This window comes from Aulonocara sp. 'chitande type north' Nkhata Bay, linkage group LG18 (assembly GCF_057382095.1).
Source record: "Aulonocara sp. 'chitande type north' Nkhata Bay isolate Kocher_YH1m ecotype deep benthic linkage group LG18, A_spYH_male_GT1.1, whole genome shotgun sequence".
Lineage (NCBI taxonomy): Eukaryota > Metazoa > Chordata > Actinopteri > Cichliformes > Cichlidae > Aulonocara > Aulonocara sp. 'chitande type north' Nkhata Bay.
This window is the reverse complement of record NC_141361.1, coordinates 30,617,162-30,627,645: the sequence shown is the minus strand read 5'-3', so window position 1 is coordinate 30,627,645 and position 10,484 is coordinate 30,617,162. Positions and strand designations below refer to the sequence as shown.

At 42.4% G+C, this 10,484-nt stretch overlaps 1 protein-coding gene across 3 annotated transcripts in view; it reads left to right on the top strand.

The window, feature by feature from the left end:
* The first annotated feature begins 879 nt into the window (after positions 1-879).
* Positions 880-10,484, top strand: part of rnf220a (ring finger protein 220a) — a 164,164-nt gene continuing 154,559 nt past the window's right edge. Inside the window, exon 1 of one of the 3 annotated variants that reach the window (XM_086270922.1) lies at positions 880-1,318. The gene's annotated coding sequence lies outside the window, so the exon portion shown is untranslated. The remainder of the gene's footprint in view (positions 1,319-10,484) is intronic. The other 2 variants (XM_086270924.1, XM_086270923.1) reach the window with 2 other exon arrangements.

Here is a 10,484-nt window from a genome sequence, read left to right as displayed (position 1 = left end):
TCTCTAGTGCGCACTTTATAAGACTGTCTGGTAGTCCACCTCTTTTTGTTAAGAGGTGGACTTCATTGGCTTTATGGCAAATAGAAGTCTCTCCATCTGGTGAAAGAGGAAAACACAGAGAGAGAGGGAGCGAGAGAGAGAGAAGGGGGATAATTCATTCACTTTGCGCACAAAGCGCAGTGGAAATCACCCAGGGGAACGAAACACCAGACAGAGGGGAGAGGCAAGAGGGGGAGATGGGATGGTGTGGTGTTAAGAAACAGTCTCCACACATGCGCGAGGTTGGTCATTCGTAAAACAAAAAACAAACACCCCCCTCCCCCCCCCCCCCCCCCCCAACAAAAAAAGAAAAGAAAAATAAAAACTTAAAAAACCAAAAAAAGGCCTTAATTACGTTTTATTTTTGTGGAATTCGAAAACGAAATGTCACTTAGATTAAGTTATTAAAACGGCAGGAATGTTAAACGCACGTTAAACGCTCTCGGGATATTAACACGTTTAGGTTACTAAAAGAATATCTTTCTTTCGTTCGTTCCCAGGGAAGGAAAGATAGCTTTCCTGACTCGGGCCGCTGTGAAGGCCACGCACGATAAACACGCTCACATCAAAATGGTTCGCAAACGATTATGAAGTGAAAGTGTGGAGTTTTACCCGAGACGGGGCACACAGACGGTCTGCGTGTGTTTGTCAGTCATTTAGCGACCCGAGCGCTGCGCGGCAGCACTGCACCTCAGAGCGCACTGGACCCAGGACACCCGCTCCCTCCCCCGTCTTCCCCATCCACCCCCACACTCCCTTCTCAGAGCCTCGCGCAGCCCAGCTCCAGCCTCACACACGTCGCTATTGAGCACACACTCTCACACCACCCTCCCCCCTCACGCCACCGCTCACGCCTGCCGCTGTCTCTGCGATCCTGCGCTCTCTCGCCGGCTTCAGTCCTCTTTCTCGCACTGATCGTCCCTCTCGGTGTTTCGATAGAGGGGCTGCACGCGCGATTGCGCTATTGATACCCACTTTATAGTGTGTCTGTGGAAAGTCACCCTCTCTCTCTCCCTCTCTCTCTCTCTCTCCCTCGCGCTCTTCTCCTCCTCTCCGGCTGCTCTTTGGTAAACTAACAGGGAGGTGTTAACTACTTTTGCTTGTCCAAAGCGCCTCCCGTTATCTCCGGTGCTGCTGCGCAAGAGCCACAGGGGCCAGAGCTGCTGATACTCTACCCGCAGAAAAGTTTTCAGCTTTTTGTGAGGATAAAAAAGAAGAAGAAGAAGAAGCCGGAAACCCGGGAGTCGTCTTTATGAAAAGCGGATTCATCCACGGCAAGGTGAGTAACACTCGGAGTTTTTTAGTGTTGTTGTTGTTGTTGTTATTGTTGGGTTTGAAGCTCACACAGTTTGTGCTTCCACACCTTTCCGCCGCTTCTCTCCGCTTTGGAAGCGCGTTTCGAGTCGGGAAACTTTTTCTCGGGGATTTGTAAGTGCTGCGCGAGGAGATTTCCACGCGTGGAAAAGAATGAAATATATATATATATATATATATATATATATATATATATATATATATATATATATATATACATAATTATATAAACAAATCTCTTCGTGAATGCGTGTGCGTTTATATTTGTTTGTCTCTTTATATATGCGCGCGTGCATGCGCATATGCGAGGTCCCCAAACAAGAACAAGATTCTTGAAAGCACTCGCATTATTTGTGCGTGTGTGGATGACATTGTGCGTACATTACCATGGCCGAACACGACCGCCCTACAGCCGCACCGCGCGATCTCACTGCAACCAAAGGCTGAACTTTGTAAACTTTAAACATCATCACTGGAGATAAAGACGGATCACAGCTGCTGGAAGCCACCTGAATTATCGCCAAAGCCTGCAGTCAGTCAGAGAAATGAAATAAAATTTTACAGCCTTATTATTTCTGCTCCTCCCCTGGGACCACTTTTGTCTTATTAACCGGCGATTATAAGCGTCAGTCGCGGGCCTGCTGTGACTATATTTATTTAAAAGTTCGGCTTTAGTTCTTCCCATGAAGGTTTCAGGGGTTCCAGCTCACTGAATGCCTCCACCGGCGGTTTTCAGTGGAAGTTACTGTTGCTCTGTAGCACTAACGCTCGTAATGATGAAGGCATGTGGCTCAAACGGCCGCATATTGGCTCCGTTAGCTGGGGTTTAATAAACACTCACATCAGTCAGATTTTAATGCATCACAAAAAGCGCAAAGAGGAGTTTACGAAGGACTTCTGTTCCACAGCTTTGGCATCACTCATCGTTCTAAACTCTTCTGCGTTTTAATCTTCAAATTGGAACTCATATTTATATCGATTATCTATTCAAATCATACAATTACTGAAGAATTATTTGAAAAGGAACACAAGAAAAAGGAGGAGAATAAAGACGCCGAGGTGATTTTGCATTTACTTCTGCTGCCACGAGCGGCTGTAAATACTCCTCTTAAAATGAAGCTCTCACAGAAACAGACGGCGTAAATTTAAACAGAAAAAGTGCCACTTTGTGTACTCCCTTGCGCTTACACGCAAGCGTGTGCACACGCACACACACACACACACACAAACACACACACACGGGCCTCAACTCTGTTGGAAAACACCTGTTAACTAGGGAGCACAGTGCAATTTACATCCTTCCCCCTAAACTAGATATGCGGCACCCAGCCGGTGGAAGTCCCGGGGGCCTTCCAGCTTCATGGCCGAGCACACAGAGGCAAAGTGCGGATTCATTTAAGCGGCAGCTCCCGCTGCTGCTGCTGCGTTTGCATTATGGAAGACCACATTTGTAACATTTTTCAGTGCTTCATCGGCGGGAAAAATAATAAAAGTAATTATTACTGACATTAACAATTAACTTGATCGTTTCTTTTATTTAAGTATCACTTTGGCAAACAGATGTCACGCCCCTATAGTCTGTGTAGTTTATGCGTTTCCTCTATTCACTTCAGGCCTGACGTGTTGAATTTTATTTGTTTCCATTTCTCTAAATGATTAAGGACTCAAGGAATCAAACAGCTCGTGTTAATAGTTAAAAATATATATATTTAACTTTTGCTCACTCTTCTGTTCGCAGTCTCCCTGTACTCTGGCCTTGTCAGTCAGTACTTTTTATTTTATTTTATATTTTTTATGACGGACTTCATAGAAGGAAACAACAGAGCTCTCGAGCACGCGCCCTCATCCACGCGCATTAGTGGGCAAAGACGGAACGCTTCTGAGAGGGAATAATAAAATTAGGATTCTGGGAAAAATGCGGCACACCTATTAGCAGTAATTTCCAAGTTAAAAAGTCCTCTCAGCGCCGGCAGTAAATCGCGCGTAAAAACGCATTTTGGAGCAAAGGTGGACTCGAGGCGGGTCATTGAACTCACAATTATAGCCACTCCGAAATAAATAAATGAATAAGTAAATTAATAAATGAATGAATTAATAAAAATCAGAAACTCTGCTCCGGGTCCAGATCCACTGATCTGGTGAATCACTTTCGATTGATTTTATTGATTGTCAGATCAACGAGGCCTGACTTCTAAAGAGCAGCCGAACCTTTTTCATTTTCCAGCCAAACACATTAGCGAGCAATAATTATCTTTTAAACGGCAACATGTGCTGCTGACATATTATGTCCAATTACTCATATAGATAACAGTGATTTATAGCCGAGGCTTCCGATGGGGACAGAACAATTTTGTAATTTATTTTGCTCTCATTTACCGGTGAAGAAAACGTTCCTTTCTTCCATATTTAGCGGTATCATTTCTTCACTAAAAGCTCCGATACTTATCCATTTCCCCCCGATATATCAATGTGTTATTGTACAACATTTCAAAGTACTAATATTCCAAAGTTGATATCCATGCATGTAGTAGTAGGTTCATTTTTTGCGTAGGTGGTGGTGTCAGTTTTCTAAAATAAGCTTCAAATCACAGTTAAATTTTTACATTTGAATTAAGAAACTTATAATGATGTATTAAACCAATTTCATTTTTTAAAAGTGTTTCTAATTTAAAGGCTCTTTTAGTCCAGCTTCTCTCGCTGGACTAAAAGAGCATTGACATAATTGGCATTATTTTTAATTTGGGCAATTTAAAGTTGTATTTTTATCTGTATACTAATTGTGATTATTTTTAAAATAGTTACTTTTTTCAAATTAAACGTGCCTGACTGTAAAACTCTGTCACGCAGACGCTGATGTATGATTTTATTATTATTTTTGGCTGCTGTTTTCAGACTTGGTGATTCATAGGCTGCCGCTTATTTCTCGTGTCATTTGACACGAAGCAGGCTTTGCTTCATAGGCAAATTTAAAACGCCTTTTTTAATACTTTACGTATTTATTTCTCTTTAAGATAATTCTTATTTTTTTATTTATATTTTTTCTTCATTTATAACTATTTTGTGCTCTCTGTTATTAAATTCAGAGAACAAGAATAATGAGAATAATTTATAATGTATGTATCCAAAAATATGAAAGGATTAATTAATTATTTTTAAGGGAAAGAACTTAAGTGCACTTTGTAATTGAAAGTATCGAAATACTTCATTTTCTTATTTTATTTTTTTACTTAGGCCTATCCTCTCTCTGTCTCTCTCCCCCCTCCTTGCCCTTCCTACATAAAAAGTCTGCAGGCGCACAAAAGAGAAGGAAAAGTGTCGAGTTCGAGGGAAAACTAACGAAAGATGATTTATTCGTCAGCGCTTTTGATTCTACCCCTCCTCCTGCCACCTCTGTGTTCCTCTCCCTCAGCAGTCAGCTGTTAATGCTCGCCGCTGATCTCGTTTGCTCCCCTTCTTTGCGCACAGAGCAGTGGACTAAAAATTAATGTCCATTTCACACCTCTTTCCCGGATCGATAGCTGCAGGGGAGGGAGGGGAGGTGTTATTTCATTTGGGATCCAGAGAAGCGCCGCGTTCCGAATAAAAGGAAAGCCTCCCGCCTGCTTAATTATCAGGAAACCGGCTAAACTTTTGCTTTCACTGCGGCACCGCTGGTCGCTCCAGAATCACATCTATAATCAGATGTAGATGCTGTGCGCCTCTGCCGCCGTGTGAGAAGCTTTTCTGCTGCTTCCCGTGTTTTATTTGTTCGTCTCTCTGGAGGAGGACAGTAATTAAGATTTTTTTTCCCCTAAAGGCGGGACTGTAACTTGTTGCAAGAAGCGTTTCTTTTCCTTCCAACTTTCCCCCCACCTCTCATTTCATTGTGAACAGCTCCCAGAATAAACCCGCTGTAAATTCACCGTCATTCAGATCCGCGCAAACTCGTTCTCATCCAAACAGAGGCCATTTCTCACATTTGGAAATACTAAGGCGTCATGACGCGCGCATTAACACCCCCCTCCCACCCCTTCTCTCTCCCATAGTAAATTAACCACGATCCGCTCAGTCTCGACTAGTTTGATGATGCTCCCCCCCCCCCCCCCCCCCCGTTTATTAAGTCCTATCAATATGCACTAATTCCTCATTCTTTATTAAAAGCAGAACCAGGTCCTTCTCCACTTATCCGACATCTCCTTCCCTCCCCCCACGCATCCGAAATCCAGAGTGCGTTTTATTATATTTTGTTGTGCTAATAAACACTGGAGCTTATTTGACATGCAGACGGGTAATTGAAATAAACGCGTCGCCGGTAAATGACAAGTGTTTGAACACGCAGACACGAGAGCGAGGCCCTCCTTGGAGAGAAAGTGCGTCCTGCGCCGTCTGCATCTTAAAACTTTGTGTCATTGTTGTCGCGTTAGCGCTGATATAATCACCGTAATTAAGTGCGGAGAGCCGGATGCAATCATTTAATGGCTGGATATTGTAGGGCTGTCGCGCTTATCAAAACCCACCAAATGTTTTCCCTCCCTGGAAATTGCAGCCTGTCTGCAATGCAGAGAGTTGTTTTTTTATGAGGAGGTTTTGATTGATTTGTATAATACTTCATATTTGAACTTGAAGCAAAAGTTTTTATTTTATATTTTTTTGTTTTGTTTTTTGTACAAATTACTTTCATGTCATCATATCTATCGATTTATATTTAAGAAAAAAAATCATACTAGATATTTTAACATGAATGAATGTGCTTTGTCTATTTTATTAGCTATGGAAGCATTATTAAATCATATTAAGGACCTATGTGGAATACAGGCCTCCAATATTGATGTCATTATTTTTTCTTTTACCAACCAGCAAATGAGAATTCATGTGCAGTCTTAAAGTTTATCCTTTCTCTGCAAACATGCAATTATTCCTTTTATTGATGACAGGAAAGGGGAGTAGCTCACGTTCAGTCATTTTTCTGCTGGACGGAAATCACTCCATGGAGGGGATGCGGCACTGTGTGTTTAATGGTTTGATTGCATTGGAGAAGGCAGCCACTGGTAATGCCGTTATAGAGGGAAATATCACTTGGAGACGTTATTGGCAACAAGAGAAAGTCAAAGAATTAGCCTAATGGGGAGAAAGAGGTGGTGGCGGGGAGAGAGTTGTGTCGGGTGTCAGATACTTTCTATTCTCCATATTGCTCTGTGTCTCTGTGCGTCTGTCTCTATCCCCTTGCACCACCACCTTTGCCCCCCCCAATCCCCCCCCCCCCCCCCCCCCCCGCCCAGCCGCCACATCATATCTCTCTCAGGTTTCCCCCCTATCCGTCAATTACACTATGAACCGGATCACAGGCTCCCTGCTTGGAAAATAAGCTAATATTCACCCACCACCCCCCTTTCTCTTGCTCCTCTCTCCTTCGCACACCTCCCCAGAAGACACCGTTGGTGCATTTGCGTCCATCGATTGCACACAGGCGCTATTCGTGTAGCCTACTTATCATTTTTCTCTGCGGCCAGCGAGTCATCCAGGCAAGAAGGAAACAAGGCTGATACAGGGAGGGTGATCTAAGCAGCCAATGTGGAAATGTGCACACACACCTGCAGAAGCGTCGCCTTTTCACATCTACAAATCTGCACACAAAGCAGACTGATATCCACATAGCCACTTTATGCTCTGTGGACGGCTTATGATAAGAAAAGGATCTGGTTGTTGCTTGAGCATCCTCCTGCCGCCTGAGGCCGACTTTTGACCTCTGTGATGAGCAGAAAGGATCATCGGCGTGAACAGAAGTTTCTCTCTGGTCATATCATTGATACTTACTGCACAGTAGAGGATTATATTGCAGCAAAAGCTGTAAGTGAAAACAGTGTACCTGGCAACAGTTTTTCCTTGTTAAACTGGAGCTAATTGGCTTGCACGCAGCCTGTAGAACAAACCGGCCAGTCGCCTGTCTGCCTGCCAGCCTGCTAGATTAGTGGCTGTTGTTGTACAACCCGGCACAGCAATAAAGACTCATAGGAGGGTGGCTGGTGCCACACACAGTCAGTTCCACTCCTGCAGGATGGAGAGCAAGCATGCCACCTGTTTGGCTCTTTTGTATTTGAAAAGTCAGAATCTATAAGGATTATGTCTTCAACAGAAGACGGTCTTTTCTGGTTTTAACTTCACTGTCATAAACTCAGGTACACCTTCCATATTAACAGCACCATAGATAAAGCACAGGGAGTGGTTTAAAAGAACTAAAGAGCACAGGGTGGTCTATATGTTTAATTCTATGAAAAGCTGTGTTTATGTGCATCAAATTCGATACATCCAAAAATTAACAACATTATTCGAGCAAACAAAAAAACAACAACATGCAGATACTTTGTTAAACCAAGAATCCAGCAATTACCTTTGATGATGGTGATCCGTGAGCTATGGAACAGTGTGCTTTTCCCATTTAGCCTTGCCTGACACCAGAAATTAGCTGGCCTCGCTGAAGTAGGCCTCGCTGCTGCTGCTGCTGTCATGAATAAAAATTCCTGCCACAGGTCCAGAATCATTTCTGTGTGCAGGCCATGACTCTGCGTCTCAGAAATCACAAAGACTCATTTGAGAAAGAAATCCCTTTTTTACTTTGCAGAATGAATGTCACAGAAAGCTTCTTGGAAAGACCAAAAAAACACACAGACTCTCTTTATTTCTGCATTTAAACATTTGGAAAGAAAACACAAAATGAATAAATCGCTCATGGTTAAGCGAGAAAAAAAGTCAAGAAAATCTACAGAGAACATCGCACTCTTGTCCAATCATTATTGATTTTACTGGTGAATATTGTGTCATTATCCACCGCAAGATGATATCCGTATGTGTGCGCGTGCTCCTCTTATTAAATCTAACTGCAATATTTTTCACTGCTGATGCATACATCTGCAGTTAACTGCAGCAGCTGTTGACTGCAGCAGCAAATAATGTGGCTACAGATTTCATATCAGAGAAGGATGAGCGAAGAAGAAAAAGGGGAGGAAAGAAACACAAGAAGAGATATTCGAAAGACATTTGGAAACAAAATTAGGGTTTTAGAGGCGAACGGAAAGACAAGGACAAATAATATGAGCGAGAACAAGAGAGAGGAGAGAGATAAATGCGTGTGATTCTTATTCACAAGGACGTGTGAGCTTTGCCTCGCGGCCAGACATGAATGAGTAGATTTCAATAGTATCGACTGTTGCTTCGGACATCAGCAAACACGCATGTACACACACACACACACACACACACACACACACACACACACACACACACACACACACACACACACACACACAGAAACATCTACTAGAGCACAAACACTGCTGTCTGTCTGGAATACAGAGCGGACCTGTATGCAGGTCAGCTCACACTTTTTTATGCTAAAATGCACGCACAAGCACACTGTCCTTATACAAGCCAACAGTTTACTTATGTTTCCCTCTATGTGAGCAGTACAGAGCCAAATATTTAATATCTGACCGTCGGGTTTTAAATAGCAGTGTTTTGTCTTTACTTTCGGCTGATGCAGTGCTCTCTCAGTGTGTCTTACCCTATAGCTTTGTTTGTGCTTAAAGCTTTTGTCGTTTCTGGCAGCACAGATTTATGTTAATGACTTATTCAGAGAAGGCACCAGAGCTGCACTCGTGTCAATTACACATTATGTGGATGCTTAGTTAAAAAGCCACCTATCCCTGTTTACTGAAATGCCCCAAACTGTGACCCGAAGACATCAGAGATATAGTGTGTGTTTTATGATTTTTTTGGGTACATGTTTGATTTCATATCTATGAAAATGACTGCTACCAAGAATATAGATATTTAGATATAATTAATAAATATAAATATATATATTGTGTGTAAACCTTGAATGTAGCATCTATTTAACTGTGCTGACATGCTGAGGTTTAATAGTGTACGTTGAAATGATTATGCTAAAACATGATGTACCAAAGCTTTCAGGATAGATTGCAGAAGCTTAGGATGGATTTTAAGAGCTGTAAATTGTATCTGAAGTGTCAGATAATATTTTGTTCTCTGAGTTTTGCTGTCTCGCTTTTACACAATATGCTCACAGTGTTAAAGTCAAAAGCCAGGACTTCAGCATGGAGGCGTCTGTTAAACTACGCTGCATGGCTTTCTGTAGATTTTTTCTAGCGTTCATTTGTCTATACATACATAATTTGGTATGTGTGAGTGAATCTGTGTTTGTGTGTGTGTGTCCACCACAGAGATGCGATGAATGACACAGCTTGGCCTGTCTTGTAATAGAATGTAAGAGTGGCACTTTCATGCTTGTCAACAATCTCTAAATATACCCACCGACTGGGAGGTGCACGCTAACACACACACACAGACACACACAGACATTTAGACAGGCCTGCGGTTTTGACTGCTTTTCTCTCCATCTCCATTAGAGAGGAAAAAAAACTGCTTTGCTTCCCGATAGTTTTGCAGATACCCCTGCACACACACACATACGCGCGCACACACACCAGTCACAGTCGACAGGATATTTTTATAACAACAATTGGATTCCTCTCCGTTCCATTCCAAAACTCAAGTCGGCACATTGGAAAACTTGATTTGACAAGTTTCAGCGCCGCTTTGGAGCAGCAAAAAAGCGTCAGTTACACACTCGAAGCAGCCATGCGGGAAAAATATTTATTCCAAGCAGTCAACAAAAAGGAAGGCTCCGATAAAAAAAAAAAAAAAAGAAGCTTGCTCTTTGTCACTAGTGTAGTTGTTTGGAGCTCAATTTCCCTCCTGCGTCTCTGAACCTAACATTCCAAGCTGTTTAGGTCTCTATACTCCACATGTTGATGAATGAGGTAATCCACTGCAACATCTGGGCGGCAGAGATAGTGATCCTAACTTATGAAAAGCGTCAGATTATGGCTGACCTGAAGTGATGTCTTGCATTCATGATTCCACCATTAAAATGTCTCCAACTCTTGTTTTTTTTTTTTTCTTTTAGCTAACAAAGCAATCATAAAATTCAATGATTATCTTAAGAAACCAATAATAACGTTTATGGCCACATTCACCAGTTATCCTATGTGGAATCTGCGACTCCACCTGCTGCCCACCTCCCAGTAACTCATAATTTCTGAGTAAGATTCCCTCTCAGAATGATGTAAATGCAC